Here is a 17,840-nt window from a genome sequence, read left to right on the forward strand (position 1 = left end):
AAAACAATAGCAGAGAATATATGCAAACACAAGACTTCTTAGTTCTTTTGCTAATGCAGCGATACATCAGCCGGGTGTAATTGCACTTTGTTTTTTAATACAATCTAATTTCTTTTTTTCTAAACATATCAAATATCTCGTAAAGTACTGACATTTGTTTGGTACTTTTACTACGCAGAATAATAAAAAGAATCGATTGGTTAAGCAAAAAATTGTGTTACATTCGAAAAATAAAATGTAATTGCACTTGGCGGGTGCATTGGTGCATTCACACAAAAATAAGGTCATAGGGTTTTAACGGAAGTTAGAACGTATTGCGATACATGATTTTTTTCCTCTGTCATTGTTTTTTGTTTTTACTTTTTAAAAAAAGCAGTTATTCGTACAAATTCCCAGTATCAGCCCGTATACAAAATGTTCCAGAAATCATTTAACCAAGAAAAGGAAAAACAAAATATTAAGATTGGTTTATTATATTATAGAATTGAAATATTGTTTCAAAATAGGAATCTCTAGTTACACTGTTGTTAAAAAATATGGGCACGATGCTGTCACTTTTAATATCAGTCAAAAATAAATGTATTTTTTTTTTTTTTTAGTTAGGTAAATCGACTTTTGAGACATCAAATGTAACTATTTAGAATGACGTACATATTTATCAACTTTAATATCACAAAGTAATTTTATATCACAAAGCATTCCGTTAATTTAATTATAACAAGAAGTATAATATATATTTACAAAATAATAAAGAGAAAAAAAAAGAAAGAAAAGAGAGGAAAAAGTTACGAAATATAAAACTTTGCCACATATATAAAAATAATTCAGTTATTACGTTCTTTTGATAAGAATTTTTCGATAGAAATAGAACGTGACCGAGAAATTGTTCGAGCTTGTTATCGTTATTTCGAGAGGAAATTCAACGAAATCCGTAACGGTTGAAGAGATTGAAGTCGATCGAAGTATATCGCGAAAAAAGAGTACACGTCACGCAGGAAAACTGTTTCTGGCATTGCCAACGATTCGACCTAGTTTGATGGCCAATGAGATGGCCTTTCTTTTTTTACGTTTAGTTTCCAACTCATTATCAAACACGATATTAAAATCAAAGGTGTTTTCATTTTATAAATCATTCGATTATTATTATACGTGCTATACGAATTGCAAGTTCTAAAGAAAAAAAAAAAAAAAAAAAATTTACTTATTTACTGTATATTTTGTTATATTATGTTTTACTGTATATTTGTGAGACTGTATTAATTATTAAAATATGTATACGCGGAGATGAAACAAGATTAAATATATACACTGCCGATAATAAGAAAAAATAATAAAATAAAATGTTAAATAAATATATGCGTTCGTGCGAGGATGTAGGAAAAAAAAAAAATGAAGCTCGTGGATTGGCGGTGCACGAAAAGTGCAATTTCTTTAACGTCGCTATAACGTTGTCGTAGTCGACAAACATTAGTTCGTTCTTTTATGTTTCCAGGCTCGTAAAAGGCGTGGAACGCGATTTTCATTGGATGTAAAAGTGGTGCTACCGTGGTACCGTGATGGAGTGAAAACAGAGACAGATAAAGATATAGAGATGTGAACTTTCAGGAAGAAGATTGGAGACAGATAGAGCGAGAAAGAGTGATAGGGAGAGGGAATAAGGGGGAAGGGCGGGAGGGAAGATAGAAGGACGGATGGCTCGCTGCAGTCGCAGCATCCCGCTAACAAGCGGGTCAGATTTAATGGCCTTGTCTGCTGACGGATATTTAAACGTGCATTAAATGCAATCAGGCGACGTCGGAGATGCATCCGTTCTCACGAATGGGAGAGAACGAACGAATGATAGAACCAGAGAATGAGAGAGAGAGAGAGAGAGAGAGAAAGAGAATGGATACCGACTGTGACTAACTGACTGCTCACTTGTTTGACTGCTGTGCCAGAAAATTCGCCGAGGAAGCTCATCCCTGTGGCTGTACTTGGGTTAACATTTTACCCCACTATCATTTTTCTTTTTATTTATTTCCCATTATTATATCCTTTCTTCGAGGTTTTATCCAATCTTTTATCTCTTACAACAATTTTATAATAGTTTCTAATGTAAGAAGTCAAATTTCTTTGAAAATAAGTAGAAGAGATAGTGTGCAGGAGGAGTTGAAGGTAAAATTTCAAATAAAGACGGAGTAGGGTAGTAAGAGTAAGATTGGCGTGTTAGTAAAAGTAAAGTAAACGAACGAGAAATATTGGAAATTCAAAATATGTAAGAAAAATGATTATCGGCCATCTTGCAACTTCTAATTTGCTTTCTTACAATTAGATATATTTACAATTAAATGTCAGCTCCGAAGTGATTTTATCGTATTATTAAGATATTGTTCGTTATTAATAAGATAATATTAATGCATAGGGTACAGAAATGACGTAGAAATTAGTAGCCAAAATCTACTCCACAACGTTCACATACTAATTAGTAAGTACATTTTCCGACATTTACACTCGACTCACTAATGAGGTACTGTTACATCTCTCAACGGAATAATTACTAGAAACGTTGACCTTTCGCACTTGAAGCGACAGTATACTTGACTTCGAGGATTTTGGCACTCTTGTGTTATCTGCTACGAAATATAAATGCTTCACTTATTAGCTAAATGCTTTTGTTTTTTTCTTGTTTAATTATCCGTAATTGCTCATAGCTTGCTATTGTATTCCTTTGTATCGTAATCATAAATAGATAAAATGCCACGTCTGAATTTTGGAAATTTTTTATGAATTTAATGAATAATTTCTTTTTTCTTTTTTGTATGAAAAGAAAAATCTTATTTAATTTTTAATTTAATTTAATTTTATCTCGTGTATATTTTGTATAGAAAAGAAAAATATTAATTATAAATTGTTTGAAAGCAAAATGGCAGTAACTATTTTCCCAAATCATCTTAAATATTGCATACAACATTTTTGTGAGATTATCCACCTTAAATAAAAAAAAAAAAAAAAAAAATTTGTTTATAATCTAAACATAAGAAATTACGGAAACGCGTGATAATTTTTAGGAATATCAATTTTTCGAAAACAAAAAACAAACAAGTGCATCGGTGCATCCACGTAAAAAATAAGAAAACAAGAAGTTAGGACCTGTTATGCCATACAATGTTTTTCTTTATCATTTTTTTTTCTATTTTTATTTAATAACGAGCAATAGACTGTCCCAGTTCTAAGAATCATCCTGTATATCACTTATTTAACTTTCATAAAATAAACTGTTTATTCATTCGATTCACGACTTACCCGGAGTTCAGATCAACGTAGCTCGGCAAAACTGTGAATGATGCGAGGATATGACCATTTAAATGCACGTCAGAGTGTACTTGAACTCAACGTTATGTAAGCGAGCACTTGTGTGTTTTGCCGCAAAGAATAAATTAAACGACAGGTAGGGACTTTACATCCGTGGTAAACCTCTTAAAGGTTAGAAAAAGCTATGTAAATTCGTTATATACTTCCTTTTACGAGAGACTCAGTTATCTTTAACGAACGAGGCGACTCGATAGGGATCACATGTTTATTTTTACTGACATAAGTATAAAAATAAAACAAATTATTCAAACAGATTCTCTCTCTCTCTCTCTTATTAAACGTTTTTTTTTTTTTAATTTTTTTTATCCTTCAAAAATATCAGATCTGAAATGTCTTTCCTTCACAAATAACAAAAAATAAAAAAACACCGAAGAATAAGAAAATATTTATGGTAAAAGAACAAATATTATCTTGGTTATGGAATATGTATTTAAATGAAAACACTGAAGAAACTTTTTTTCCTATATCTTAAGGTGTTTGATGGAACATATAAAAAAAAAGAAAAAATTTCTTTAAAAGCACTTTAAGAACGGTCCACGCAGGCAACAAAAATATATATTTTTACTTGACCCTTGAACAAGTTTCTTCACTCTTCTTTTTTTCTTTGCATAGCATTAAAAACTGTTAGACGTATGTTTTTGTAGAATAAAAAAGTTACTTTTAAACGGTTGAACCATCCCCTTAATCTTCGCCAAGCTTTTACTCCTCGTGATATCATGCAAATTGTAAAAAGTTTTTCTTATTCACTTGAAAACAGCATAATGACTCATAGTTTCCATATTTCTTATTCTACATAATTACTTTATGCTTAAATCAATAATATTTCATCGTCAGTTTAAGAGACAAACAGGATGCTCGAGTGTTTTTATTATTTTCAAATACTCGAACTAATATCAAAATATTATATCTAATATTTTATACTTTTCGAATCACAATAATAATAATTATTATTATTATTATAATGAAACAGCAGCCGAAATAATACACAAGAAGATTGCTAATAAATGCAATATTAAAAAAAAGAATTAATAAATAAAGAATTAATTAATTTTATTTTTTCAAGATTTATTATTTATTCTTTCACCTATTCCAATTATTGTTTTGTTTAATATTAATACCAAAATATGATTATTCTTATTATTGCGACTATAATCTATCACTTTGTCTCATTTTTTCGAATATATTTATCATCTATCCTTTCTTACGTTCTATTCAATATTCACTTTTTCTTTTTTTCTATCCTTCTTCATTTTATAATTCTTATTTTATTCTTTTCCTCTCTTTATTTCTTTCTTTTTTTAGTTCTTATCTGTTTGCTCTTTCGACGGAAAATAAATTTCGGAATACTAACGAGGATACCAACCGTCGTCATCGTCGTCGTCGTCGTCTGCTAGGCCGTGAGATTTCAAAATAAATTTGGCGAGATCGTTAGTAGCGAGTGATACCAAACGAAAGAAGAATGAACACTTCTTTTTTTCCAATTTCTTTTTTTTTTTAAATTTGACGATAAAAGTCCAGCACCGTCAATATCAGCGCACAAGCGCGCAAGTTTTTCGTATCGATCGAGAATTACAACAAACGATAAAAGTCCATCGCGAAAAGTGCAGTTAAACTTTTGTCCGATTTTGCACGATTTCTCATGAGTAGTAATGCATCCCCCCCCTCTCTCTCTATCTCTCTCATTTTCTATACACAAACACTCTTTTTCCTCTCCTCTTTCTTTCTATTTTTTCGTCTCTTTCTCTATGACCTTCTCGAGAAAGTTTCGCGTTTCGAACCAAATCTACTTCTCACGTAGCCGAAAGCACCTCCTCTTCCTCCTCCTCCTCCTCCTCCTTTCTCTATGACCATTTTTCTTCTTTTCCAAGCTCAGTCGTCCTATGACCACGCCAACTCCCACCACCATTTTATTCTCGACCTATACTACCATAGCGTATATAACTTTTTTTAAAATCTTTTTTCTTTTTTTTTTTTTTATTATTTTCATCATAAATTGATTCACGAGTTCTTACTTTATCTTTGACTCTTGCAATACTTTACTGGAAAGTTTCGGTTCCATCTTATATTAGTGAATTATAGAGAAGATCTAAGAGGTGTGTTAGTCTACTACGGTTCTATCGAATTTTTTTTTTTCAATTTTCTCGCAATCCGTTCGATCGATCATTTTTCTTCTTTTTTCCTTTTCTTTTTTTTTCTTTCTTTCTTTCTTGTCTACTTTCATTATCGTAACGCGATAAGAGTATAAATGAGAGCCATTGTCTTCATCTTCTTTTTCTTCTTTTTCGTCGTTTGTAATGATCGCGCATCACGCCGTTTCTTTTCTTCATTTTCATTTTTATTTTCTTTTCTCATTTGCAATTTCCACAGCGTATCTCTAACATATACTTTTCTCGATCTTAACGATCGTTTCGTAAGTTAAATAAGTTACTTTTTGCATGAATTTAATATTGATTTGGATTATCTTCAAAAAATGAATCTTTACAGTTTTACGTCCCCCGTTACGTTTATGTTTACGTTGAAAATGAATAATTGCTATGATATTCTAGTGACAAAGAAACATTTTATTTTAGAGTAATAAACAAAATAAAATTTACCAATATATTATGAATAATTAATATATAATATATATTAATATATATATTTTTTAATACACTAGTTTTAAAAATTTTAAGTTTCCTAATTTGATCAGAAAAGTATATAAAATATTTTTTCAAACGATAAGTTCTGCAACAAAACAAGATATGTACAGATTGTGCAAAACAAAAAAACGTATATATACTTATTAGAACAATGACGGTATCTTAAAAATTTTAGAACTTTTACCTTTTGCTAACCAAAAAAAGATATTAAAAACGAATCAACGAGTAAATTCTAAATAAAAGGAATACTATTTATTCCATTAAAAATAAGAAAGATCAGAAAGTATCCAAAAATGGACAGTTAATCGCATTGAATTCTGACCGATTCACATATCTTTGTGTAAATAAAATAATTAAGAAAAAAAAAACAAAATCTAAAAAAGATATATATATACCAATACCATTTTTTTTTCTAATCTTATTAGAAATTCTTTCGTATTTCGTTAAAAATAGGAAAAGTTTATTTTCTTGTGTTAGTTGCTATCGACAATTTCGTATTCTGTTATGCCTTGCAGTCTGAGGGAGTAAGGTCGATAAGGATTGCGGTAGTTAGGGCGTTGAAGCTCGAGAAAGTATATGAGAACCATCCAGTCTGAATTTTTCGTGACCGGTGGGAAGAAATTCGAGCGAATGGGCCTACACGTGACTAACAGGATGGTGAAACGCAAGGTCACACGTGGACGTGGCTGGATCAGGTTGTGGGGAGATGAACTGTCAAGGTGAGTTTACGGAACCGATAATCTCTGTCAGAGAAATAGTAAGAAACCTATGGTTCCGGCTGGGAGAAAAACGTGAACGAAATCCCAAAATGTTAGACACAATCCCAGGACCCTAAATTGGCAATGTGGTTCTTTAATGGCACAGGTTTTTCGTATTTTTCAAACACCTCCGAAATGGAGTTAGATAAAGTCGTGGTTCTCCTTCTTTAAAAAAAAATTGTAAATGTTCAAAGGTTCTTCTGCTTATTACAGGATTCGTTATTGTAAGTGTTCGTCTAGCAACAAGTGCAAGTCAGACGAGTGTGTACAAAAAGATCCAACTTGTACACTACGATTTCTGATTTGTTTTGGTTTATTTTTAAATCAAAATCTTATTAGAGATTCTTTCGTATTTAGTTAAAAATAGGAAAAGTTTGTTTTCTTGTGTTAGTTGCAAACGTGCAACTAACGATACCCACCGCATGCATTATTGCATAGACTGTGTATTCATAAATACTCGTATTATTCACAAATATATACTTTTGTATATTTTTTACTTTCGTAATCTTATTATGTATTTTACTATTATATACCATTAATTATTGTACTATACAAAACGTTTTTTTTTCTTAAATTAGTGATTTCGTTTACATGAACACAAATTTTCAATAATTTTTTATTTTTAAAATAATTATACTTTTTTAAGTTAGCATTGTGAAATTATTTTTTTGAAAGTTTAACTATAATACAACATATCTGTAAAATATTATTTCTTAAAATTCATTTTTTAATTTGTAAAAAAATGCAATAAAAACGCATAAAATGTACATTATTCGTTTCTTGAGAAAAGAAAATATTTCGTTCGCTATTCAACTGGTTAAAATTTCATTCTACGTACATTAAAATATGTTTTTTTTTTTTTTTAAATCGATTATCTGGTATAAATAGGTATACATGATTCGTCGAAATGCAAACTCCAGGAAACGGGAGATCGATTGTAATATTCAACACGAGTTAGAAAGCCGATTACACTTAGTTCTTTGTGAAACAACCGTGTATTCTGCTTTTGCTAACAATAGGTAGGAGCATGTATTATCGAGTCATCCGTAAGCAGAGAAACGATAATTCAACAAACACTTGTCGAATAGTGAACTGCCGGTTTAGTTGAATAAGACGATGACGGTGGATAGATCTACCTTTATAACATTGCTACAAGAGACGACGACACGTACAAAGATCGTATTATTATCGACCAACGTTTCTATCTTGCTGACTATAAATGTAATATATATTATCTATTGTCTCTAACTAAAACATTTTTAGTTTTAAAATTAGTTTAGTTTCAAGTAAAACATTTTTACACAAAAATGTGTAAAAACAACAACAGAATAATTATTTGCTTCCAATTTGTGTTTTAATTTTAAATATATTAAAATTCATCTACAAAAAGATCTTAGTTATTTGTTTTCTTTCAAAAGAAAAAAAAGAAACAAAAAAATCATATTTTGTGATATTTTTTAGACTATTAGGTCACCGTTCACAAGACACAAAAATTTTTTCCTACAATACTCGAATAATTTCTCAAAGACACATACACACAGACACATGTGATATTTTATTTAATTAATTAGACTAATTAGTATATATGATATAGATTTATTTCTTTTTCTCAAAGTGAAGAAATTCTGAATTTTACTTAAAAACTTCATCGATATATATAAATGCATGTATACATCTAAAACTATATGTGTGCTAATTATGTTAAATTATATATAAATAATTATATTCGTTAGACATATACACGTTCATCTTCTTGATACTAATACAAATTTGTAATTTCTATATCTTATAATATTTGTACAAATCAACGAATGAAGTTACAATCACCTACATTTTTTCTTTATTTTCATTAGAAAAATCTTTTCTTTTTTTTTATAATAAAAATATTGATAAAGCTTAAAGAACCATCAACTATTATTATTATTATTATTAGAAATATATAATAATTCTAATTCTCTTTAAAATACTATTTAAACTTGAATAACGAGTTAGACTCGTCATTTTGTATTTATGTTAGTACAAAAACAAGAACGAGATTAATCTCATTGTCAGTTAACAAATGTACCCATGGGGTTTAAGAGTACGATTTTGATATAACACAGTAAACAAATTCCATAAGGGCATCTAAATATAATTTATCTTTCATCTTTAAACTTACTCTTGAAACAAAAATATTAATGATTTAAAAAGAAGTATAAAACGCAAGTTAGAAGATTCCAGTTAACGAAGTATAAGAAAGAGGAATTCTGAGAAGTCACGAACAAAGTTGCGAGTTTGCATTTCGTTCGCAGGATTCTTACTTCCCTTTCTCTCTCTCTCTCTCTCACTTTAGTTCCCTTGATTTCTCGCGTTTCACATTGCAAACCCTCTTCTATACTTTTGCGAAGCACGGCGAAATCCGATATGACGGACTTATCGGCTCTGTTATAAGTCATCGTAGAGACTACGAACTTTGTTCGTTATCTCTCTTCCTCCCTCTTTCTTTCTTTCTTCTCTTTTTCTAATTTTTTTCTTTGCAGAGTATAGCATTTTTGTTTTTTTTTTTTTTCAAGGGACGAGTAGAAAACGTTTGAAAACTAATGCCTTGTCAAAAGATGAGAATCAACCCTTGAAAATTATGACTAGTATTGTACGTGGAGAAGGGAATAACGGATGAGGAAGTTATAAAGACAACGGAAATTCAACAGAGAGTCTATAGTATTAACGGAATACTTATCTCTCCATAATAAGAAATACGAGCTGGTCTCATATAAATTTATTCAGTTTTAGAAGAACCTTTTGTTATATTCGCAGAGCGTTCGTGCGAAATCCGATTATCCTTCTTGCCATTCCCGGTCGACGAGCCGATTACATCGTCCAAGTGAAATATATAGTATATCTGCACATATACAAAGCAAATCGTATAAATGGGAGCACCTAAATAATTTTGCGTATTTACGATCCTAAGAAAAATCTTCAAAAGAAATGATTCTAGTATTGTGCGGTAGGTAGGGCATGGGGTGGAGGGGGTAGGGTTTGTTGGAATGTTGACAGAATTTTTTTTTCAAAGTTATTTTTTTTTACGAGATTCGAAGATCAATTCTTTGTTTCATATTTTCAGGTGCGGTTGGTTTTTTCTGATAAACTACATTTTTTAGTTTACTTCATAAATAAAAATTAAATAGGGTGGAATCACTATACAATAACTTATCATCTGATCTAACAGCCTAATATTAGATTATTTATTTAACAATTGTATTTATGTAACATTAATTTCAAATAAATTTACTTTAATTGTATCAATTGCATAAACGTTAAAAGAATGTTTTAAATAAGAAAAATGTAATCATAAAATCAATTTTTTTAATATATTATTTTCTTTGTAACCTTCGGAAAGTCATATAAATAACAATCAACGATAAAAATTTAATCGATCTTGATAGGAAAAAAAGAATCAATGTAGCGGTGTATTTCGAGGAGAACGGTACGTCGAATTTATATTCCACGCTTTTAAATTACAATATACATTTCCTTCGATTAATTAACAATCATTTAAGGTATATGTAACACTCTAATATATTATACTAATATATAGGAATTTTTAAATTAAAATATATTTGTCGTAACAGAGCTCTGGCCAGTGATAACTTGGAATTTTAATTTTTCATTTAATAAAATGTCAGATCGAAATTGTTCAATATTTTAAGTATATTAATAAATACGTAATTTTTAAACAAATGTAATTTATATTATTCTTACTTTAATGGGTACTAAACTGATTTTAGTACTAAAAAATATTTAAATAAGGATGATCGATTGTTAGGCATGAAAAAACCGGAAAATTTTTATACACCGGAAGTGTTTTTAAGCTTTAAAATTGATATACAAAATAATATTAATAATAATAAAAATAATTAACGATACTCAATTAGTCTTTACATCAGTAAATAATCTATTTTTTGTTTTCTATTCAAGAATGCACTCGAAACGAATCTACCGGAAGTGCTTCGAATAATTCCATAGAGTTAATTAACAGAGAACTCGTTTGGAATGTTCGATACATCGAACGGTATGTACTAACTTAGGCAACAATTTCAATAATCGCATTTAAGATCATTGTCCGAGGATCAATCGTGCTTTATCGATAAAGCTTTGTTAACGTTTGTAACAATAAACGATTTATTTTTAGACTCTATCTTGTATTAAAGGATTTAACGATTTATATCAACTAGACGTGAAATGCCGAAATAACCCAATTTCTCGTATCAAAAAATAACGGTTATCTTTAAATTTGTATTTTTGAAAATAAATATGATATATAGGGATGAAATTTTTTTGTTTATCATATTTATAGATATTCAAGGAAATAAATGTTGATTTTTATTACAAAATATTTATTATAAAAATTACGTCCATTTAATTAAACAAAATTTACAATTTCATCCCTTGTTACTGTTTCAGAAAAATGAACAGAACAAAAAATTATATGTTTATAAAATATCCGTCTGTCATGTGGATCACGGAAAAAGAATTTTTATGAATAAAAAATTAGTAAATATATATACTTAAAATATTCTTTTAATTTTGTACTTATTTCTCTTACTTAAAGATTAAACAAAAATATAAAACATTTGTCTCAATTGTTTGTTCGATAATTTATACGATACAGGAATAAATTACAGGTAAAACATTTTTTTACAACTCGTTGTAAACGATCACGTAGAAATAATAAATAATGAAGATATTCAGTCTATATAATGACATAATTTTGAATCAATATATACGTACACATCTACAATGATCAAAAGAATTAGAACACTAAAATTAGTGACACTTTCTAATTACACGAATTTACACAGACTTTGTATTTTACATATTTATTTTAATTAATTCAAATTGTGATGTAAATCAATGTATATTCTTAAACAATTAAACAATTTAAGATTGCGAATAATAATGTTATATTTCAACATTCAATGCTTAAATTAATTGTAAATATTTCGATATATCAGGAAAGAAAATTAGTGAATAAAAAAATAAGATAGAAAAGAAATAAGACGATAACGTATTTACAACTATAAAAAAAAAGAGATAAAAAGAGAGAGAGAGAAAGAGAAATAGAGAAAGATAGAGAGAAAAAAAAAGTTAATACGAAAATCGAGGAAAACGCTTTTATTCAGTTAATATGTGTGGTACTGTTCATCGCATAGCGACCCAGTTTATTTGATCTGTGAGTAATCCGTTACGGGTGTGCGCGTAGAAACATTTTATTACATAATGTAACCTAGAAAAGAAAAAAAAAAGGAAAAGAGAAAGAGAGAGTGAGACAGACAGAGAGAGAGAGAGAGAGAGAGAGAGAGAGAGAGAGAGTTGTAGACGCGTGCATGATGCATACCGGGTATTACTATTTTTAACTTGAAAGGTAAAGAAATTTTTTTATCGATAACCTTCGATACTTCCAAGATATATTCTCACTCTCTCTCTCAATATCTCACTCTTCTTCCCGTTTTCTTGTTATTTTTTTTTTTTCGTAAACTTTATGGAGAGAGAAACGAAAGTAAAAAAAGGTAAAATTTCGATATTTCGACATTTTCTTTTTCGAAGTAGCTTATAAATTTTACCTCACTGCAAAGCAATAGATAAGAAAAAATTTTGTATACGTCTAGGAAAAATATACGTCGAGAGAAGAGAGAAAGAGAAAGAGAAAGAGAGAGAGAGGGAGAAGAAAAACTTTCTTTTCGAAAAAAAAAGTTTTTATTGTATTTTTTTGCTGACGTACCTAATGGATAAACTTTCAAAATGACGGCGCAGTTTTGGTTGCGAACCGAGTTACGCTCGTAAAAGCGCATTCTATATGATCTAAAGAATGCAAGAGAGATATATGCAATTTTTATAAATAGCTCATGATATGATACGAGTGCTGGTGAATCTATCGTTAATATAAATAAACAATAAAATACTATATGATTTAGATCATCGTTTTTCAAACTGTGGTGCATATACCACTAATGGTTCATTACGTAATTTTAATACAATTTTTACACAAAGTATTTGAATATATTTTCAGAAAAAAATGTATTTTAATATTGTAACCAGTTACGTTATACAAATATAATTAAAATAATCAACAAATTGTTAATATTTTATTCTTTGATTATAAACACTCCACTTTTGTATGTATTGATTTTTAATCGGGAAATGTTTTATGATGGTACATATATATTTTTTATTCTTACTGATACAAAATTGAAAAAATTTGAGAGAGCCCCTTGATATTTTATTTATTATATATTTTATTTTATAATATTATATAATATATTATTTATATATATTATATATTTATTTATTATATTTATTATATTTTATTTATTTATGTTTTATATTATTATTATTTAAAATAGAAAACGTTGATTTTCAAGAAACAACAATGGGTCCTTTTAAAAGACTAATTAGAATCAATTTTTAATTTATTTCTAAATATTAATGTCAGTCAGTTCATTTATTTATTATGATTATTATAAGGAGAAACATACTTTTGTATCATTGAATTCTAATTTCTTGTTTCAAGAATTTCTCCCCCCCTCTCTCTCTCTTTCTTTCTCTCTGTCTTTTTCTCTTCTCATTTTACATACCAAAGTAAGCAAAATGACACATGATGTAATCGTAAGGAGAATCGATTGAATCGATCCATCGACCATGAACTTATCGAAGCCTGTAAAGTTGAACAACATCAACGTTTTCAATTCGCAACAAGAAAAAAAGAAATAAAAACAAAAGGACAGAATTAAGACCACAAAATCGCTCCAGCAACTGACCGCAGGAATGCAAAACGATAAGAAGAATACGGTGAAACGAGCCTACTACTGAAGTTGTCTTACCATAATAAGAATGACAGAGAAAAATAGTTTGCGATAGCGTCAAAACAATGTTTATGTCACTGTATATATGTACATATATGTTACCGTTAAACCATGAAATTTGTTAATTCATGTGATAATGAGTTAAATTATAAAATATAATTACCACCGACTAATTAAAATTATAATAAAATAAGGCAGAATTACATACTTTAAATAGGTAATATATGAATTCACGAGAGGTGTTTAATCAAATTACGAAATTGATATTCGATTAAATCCGATAGAACATCACGACTAACGGAACATTTGTTTACAGAGTACAGTTGCAAAATACAATTATTATTTTTTTAAATAGTACTTGATTAGACAGCCTATGCATTTTATAATGCTTTTAAGACGATTGCACATATCTTGCAAGACCAATTTTCTTATAGGTTATGTAACATTTTATACATCTTTTATAATAAAATGATCTTTAGCGAATAGAATTTATATCAATTAAAAAGTTAAATAAATCTTAAATAGATATTTTTGTCTATAAGAATTTTGAAATATTGTATCAGAAAAAAATATTGAACGTATTAAATTAACAGTGAGTGTATACGAATACTCCTGTAACTCACTGTATACACAAGCAGAAAAAAGCTCGTTAAGAAGGATACTTGAGTTGCTTAATTATTTCTCTAACGTTGTTGATAGACGTCTAATAGGATGTCTAGTCAAACATCTAATAGGACGGTAACAGGTAAGTCAAAGTACTTCCTGGTGTTGTTCAATTAGATTAGAAATAATAAGATAAAAAGATAATTAAAAGATCATTGATCGATAGGGAATTAAAGTGGACTTACCTATTGCACAGTGGAGTAGGAGAAGCGTTGATACTGTTCGAGTGGTACTCATGGCGAAGAACGTTGCTTTTCTTTCTTCTTTCGACATATTTCTACGACGAAAAACAATAGAAAGTAAAGGTAGAAAAGTCCCTTCTACGAATGACTCATAATCTTCCTTGCTCGAGAATGCTTTCTTCCGTTTCTCCTTCTACCCTCTTAATTTTCCTACTTTTTCTTTCTTTCTTTCTTTCTTTCGAGCGTCTTTCAGCGGACCACCATTATGCTTTCATACGACGACGGTGTTAATTAACGTTCTTTCACACCGACGCCACACACGTAGTTGTTAATAACTTCGTTCGACGCGTTTGCTTTAGACCATCATCGTCATCATCTTCTTCTTCTTCTTCTTCTTCTTCTTCTTTTCTTCTTCTTATATTACTCTCTCTCTCTCTGTCTCTCTTTCTTTCACTATATATTTTAGTAGCGAAAGAAAGAGAGAGCCGTTATTTTACGATCGAATCTTATTCCTTTTGTCGATCGTTAAATACACAGCTCGATATTTTTCTTTTCGTAATAACGTCTTCTTTATAGATCTTTCAACAACTTTGATCAGTTTTTCTTTCCTTCTGTTAGAAAAAGAGAGAGAGATATATATTTCTTCTATATAAATAAATAAATAGATAGATAGGTAGATAGATAAAAGATAGAGTCAAGGAATAACGAGAATCCTCGAGACTAATTAAGATGGAGGATGGTTGTTGTCGATAATTCGTCTTCGACGAAGAATTCTCTCTTCGCTTCCACTTCGTATCCGATGTTGTTATTGCCTAACAAAGTTTCAAACACAATATAATAAATAGATACGCTCGAGTTTCTACGTAGGCGTCGATATCACCGGTTGTGGATTACGTTGGTTACGAGAGAACTGGTAGGAACGGTCGATCAGCCAGCCAACCTGCTTTTGGTCATTTTCCTCTAACACCTAACACTCCTTTCTTCAATGTCATTGGGAAAATATGTGTGTATATGTGTGTATATGTGTGTCAGAGTTGTGTAGAATATATCCGTGATTTCATTGTGAATTGAAAGCAGTTTTTCCATTTAGTACCTGAACAATCATTCCATGCAAAAATGACCTTTGTATGTATTTACGTGCGATGGTATTACGTCTGATTATAATTCATTGTGAATTTTCAAAAGTGATTAAAAATATCTTTCACATTTCCTACATTGTGTGTGTGTGTGTGCTCATTAATTGTATATTCGTGACAAGAATGAAATTAAATCGATTGATAATGTGCACCATTGTATATCAATTGTTTAACCTTTCGCAGAATACAAGTAAATAGATAAAGTTTCTTACACAAATACGAATTTTCTTATCGCATATTTACTTTATATTTCGTTTAAACGTATTTATCTTTTTTCGAAACGTTTTTACGTTGAAAATTCAAATAATTCACGAAAAAAAGAATTCTTTAACGAGTCGTCCAAGAGGAAACTAAGATAGTATAGCTATATCTAAGAAAGTCTATTTACTATTATAGCCGAAGCGAGACCCTATCATCGTACAAGGTAGAAAGAGAAAGACATAGGAGACGGAGAGAAAGAGAAGGAGATAAAGACAGAGCTTAACTTTATGATCTAGCAGGTTATAGAGATACCTTTTAATCCCTCCTACACAATGGTTCGATGACGTAAGCGGCCATGACTGCTCCTATAACGGGCCAATATAGGAAACTTTACCGACTCGATCAAGTATCTCTCCTTCCCCTTGCTTGGATTATTTTAGCAATACGTTATGAAACTAAGGGAATAAAGTATTTTTTATCTTTTCTTTTTCTTTCTCTCTCTTTCTTTCTCTTCTTTTCTCTCTTGATACAAAATCACGATATTATATGCCAGGGATGGTCAACACGTCAATTGCGATTTTTGATTGATCATAGGACCGAAAACGATTTCTAACAGATTTAATACTAATAATAATAGTAATATTAATTTTTTTTTTTAATAATATAAATAATAAATTTCTTTAATAATAATAATAGTAATCTTTTTATAACACGGTAGATAGGTACCTAAAAAATGCCGAAATATAATTCGTATTATATGAAACCCAGAGTTCATTATTCCTTCGCGTCATTATTTAAAGGTAATTTAGTTTTGAAATATGTTAAGCAAAAATCATGTTAACCAGTACTGTAAAAGTACAGTGTTGTACAATGGTTTGCGCAATTTTCTTATCGTGCGAAACAGTGTTATAGGATGCCGTGTTGTAGGAGGGCTAAAAAAATCCATTAGATAACGAAATTATAACTCTGTAAACTGATTTAATCTTACAAGTTAGAGAACTTGAGAAAGATTGTTGGAAATATTTACCGAATATAGCGAATCTTGATTTGTGGATCTATATACTTATGAAAATTGGATTTTTCATATGTAAAGTTCACGAAGATTAAACAATTTTTCCCTATTTACTGATTTCCATATTAAAAATTCATTATCATTTTCTTTGTCCTTGTGTGATACATACCAAATTATGAACGACTGGTTTCCATTAATTATATTATAAGAAAATAAAATTTGATCTGTATCTTTTGTGACTACATTTTAATTAATAAATAAATATCACGTTGATTTAATACCATCTCCCCTATTGTCACTTATTAATATACAAAACATATGTTCGAATGTGTTGAATAATAAAATTTTAGTAGATAGATCGCGACACATTTTTAGAATAAAAAGTCAATCGCATATAGAATAAAGTTGGCCACCCCTTATATACTACCGTGATACATCGACTGACATAATGTTATTACTATAGAAAAGAAAATAGATATCCGTTATCTTTAATGATATATGAACATTGAACACACCTACTCCGAGTAATGAGAAAGTATAGTTTAAAAAGTATTTTTTCAATTTTAATTTAATCGTTAGAAATAATATAGAGGTTTTTTTTTATTTAATCATTATTAAATAGGTTGGCAAATTTTCTATAATTTATAATTTATATTAGATTTATTTTTATGCAATGGAATGAGAGAGAGGAGAGATATTGGGAAGAGAACAAAAAACAGCGTTGGATACGTGGAGGTAAAAGAAGAAACGTAGGAGCACGTATAAAAGAGATGTGAGGTGGTGGGAGGGAGGGGGAGAGGGAGAGAAAGATAACTGGCAGAAGAAGGTAAAATAATCAATAGGGAAACAAGCGCAGAATAAATGAAATATGATAGAATAATTGAAAAACGGAGAATATTATATAAGGAAAAAAAAACTAGGTTTTTTACGCATTAGTGGAATAATAATTAAGAGCAAAATGAAGTGGATATCGGTAATACAAAGAATTAATTATTTATTCTATATTCTATTTTAAATTGTATTTTATTGCATTTCATAAATGAGAAGAAAAATTGTAAA

General features: G+C 29.5%; 1 protein-coding gene and 1 long non-coding RNA gene across 12 annotated transcripts in view; both read right to left on the reverse strand.

Annotated features, from left to right (window-relative positions):
- LOC122516394 (cysteine-rich motor neuron 1 protein-like) overlaps positions 1–17,840 on the reverse strand; it is a gene marked incomplete at its 3' end in the record, with an annotated part of 339,788 nt that overhangs the window by 179,727 nt on the left and 142,221 nt on the right.
- LOC122516395 lies at positions 9,489–14,518 on the reverse strand. Its single transcript, XR_006303561.1, has 2 exons — positions 14,436–14,518; positions 9,489–9,626 (listed from the first exon to the last, which is right to left on the reverse strand). It is a non-coding gene; the product is annotated as an uncharacterized LOC122516395 (long non-coding RNA).

Source organism: Polistes fuscatus, unplaced genomic scaffold (assembly GCF_010416935.1).
Source record: "Polistes fuscatus isolate 324 unplaced genomic scaffold, CU_Pfus_HIC Scaffold2, whole genome shotgun sequence".
Classification (NCBI taxonomy): Eukaryota; Metazoa; Arthropoda; class Insecta; order Hymenoptera; family Vespidae; genus Polistes; species Polistes fuscatus.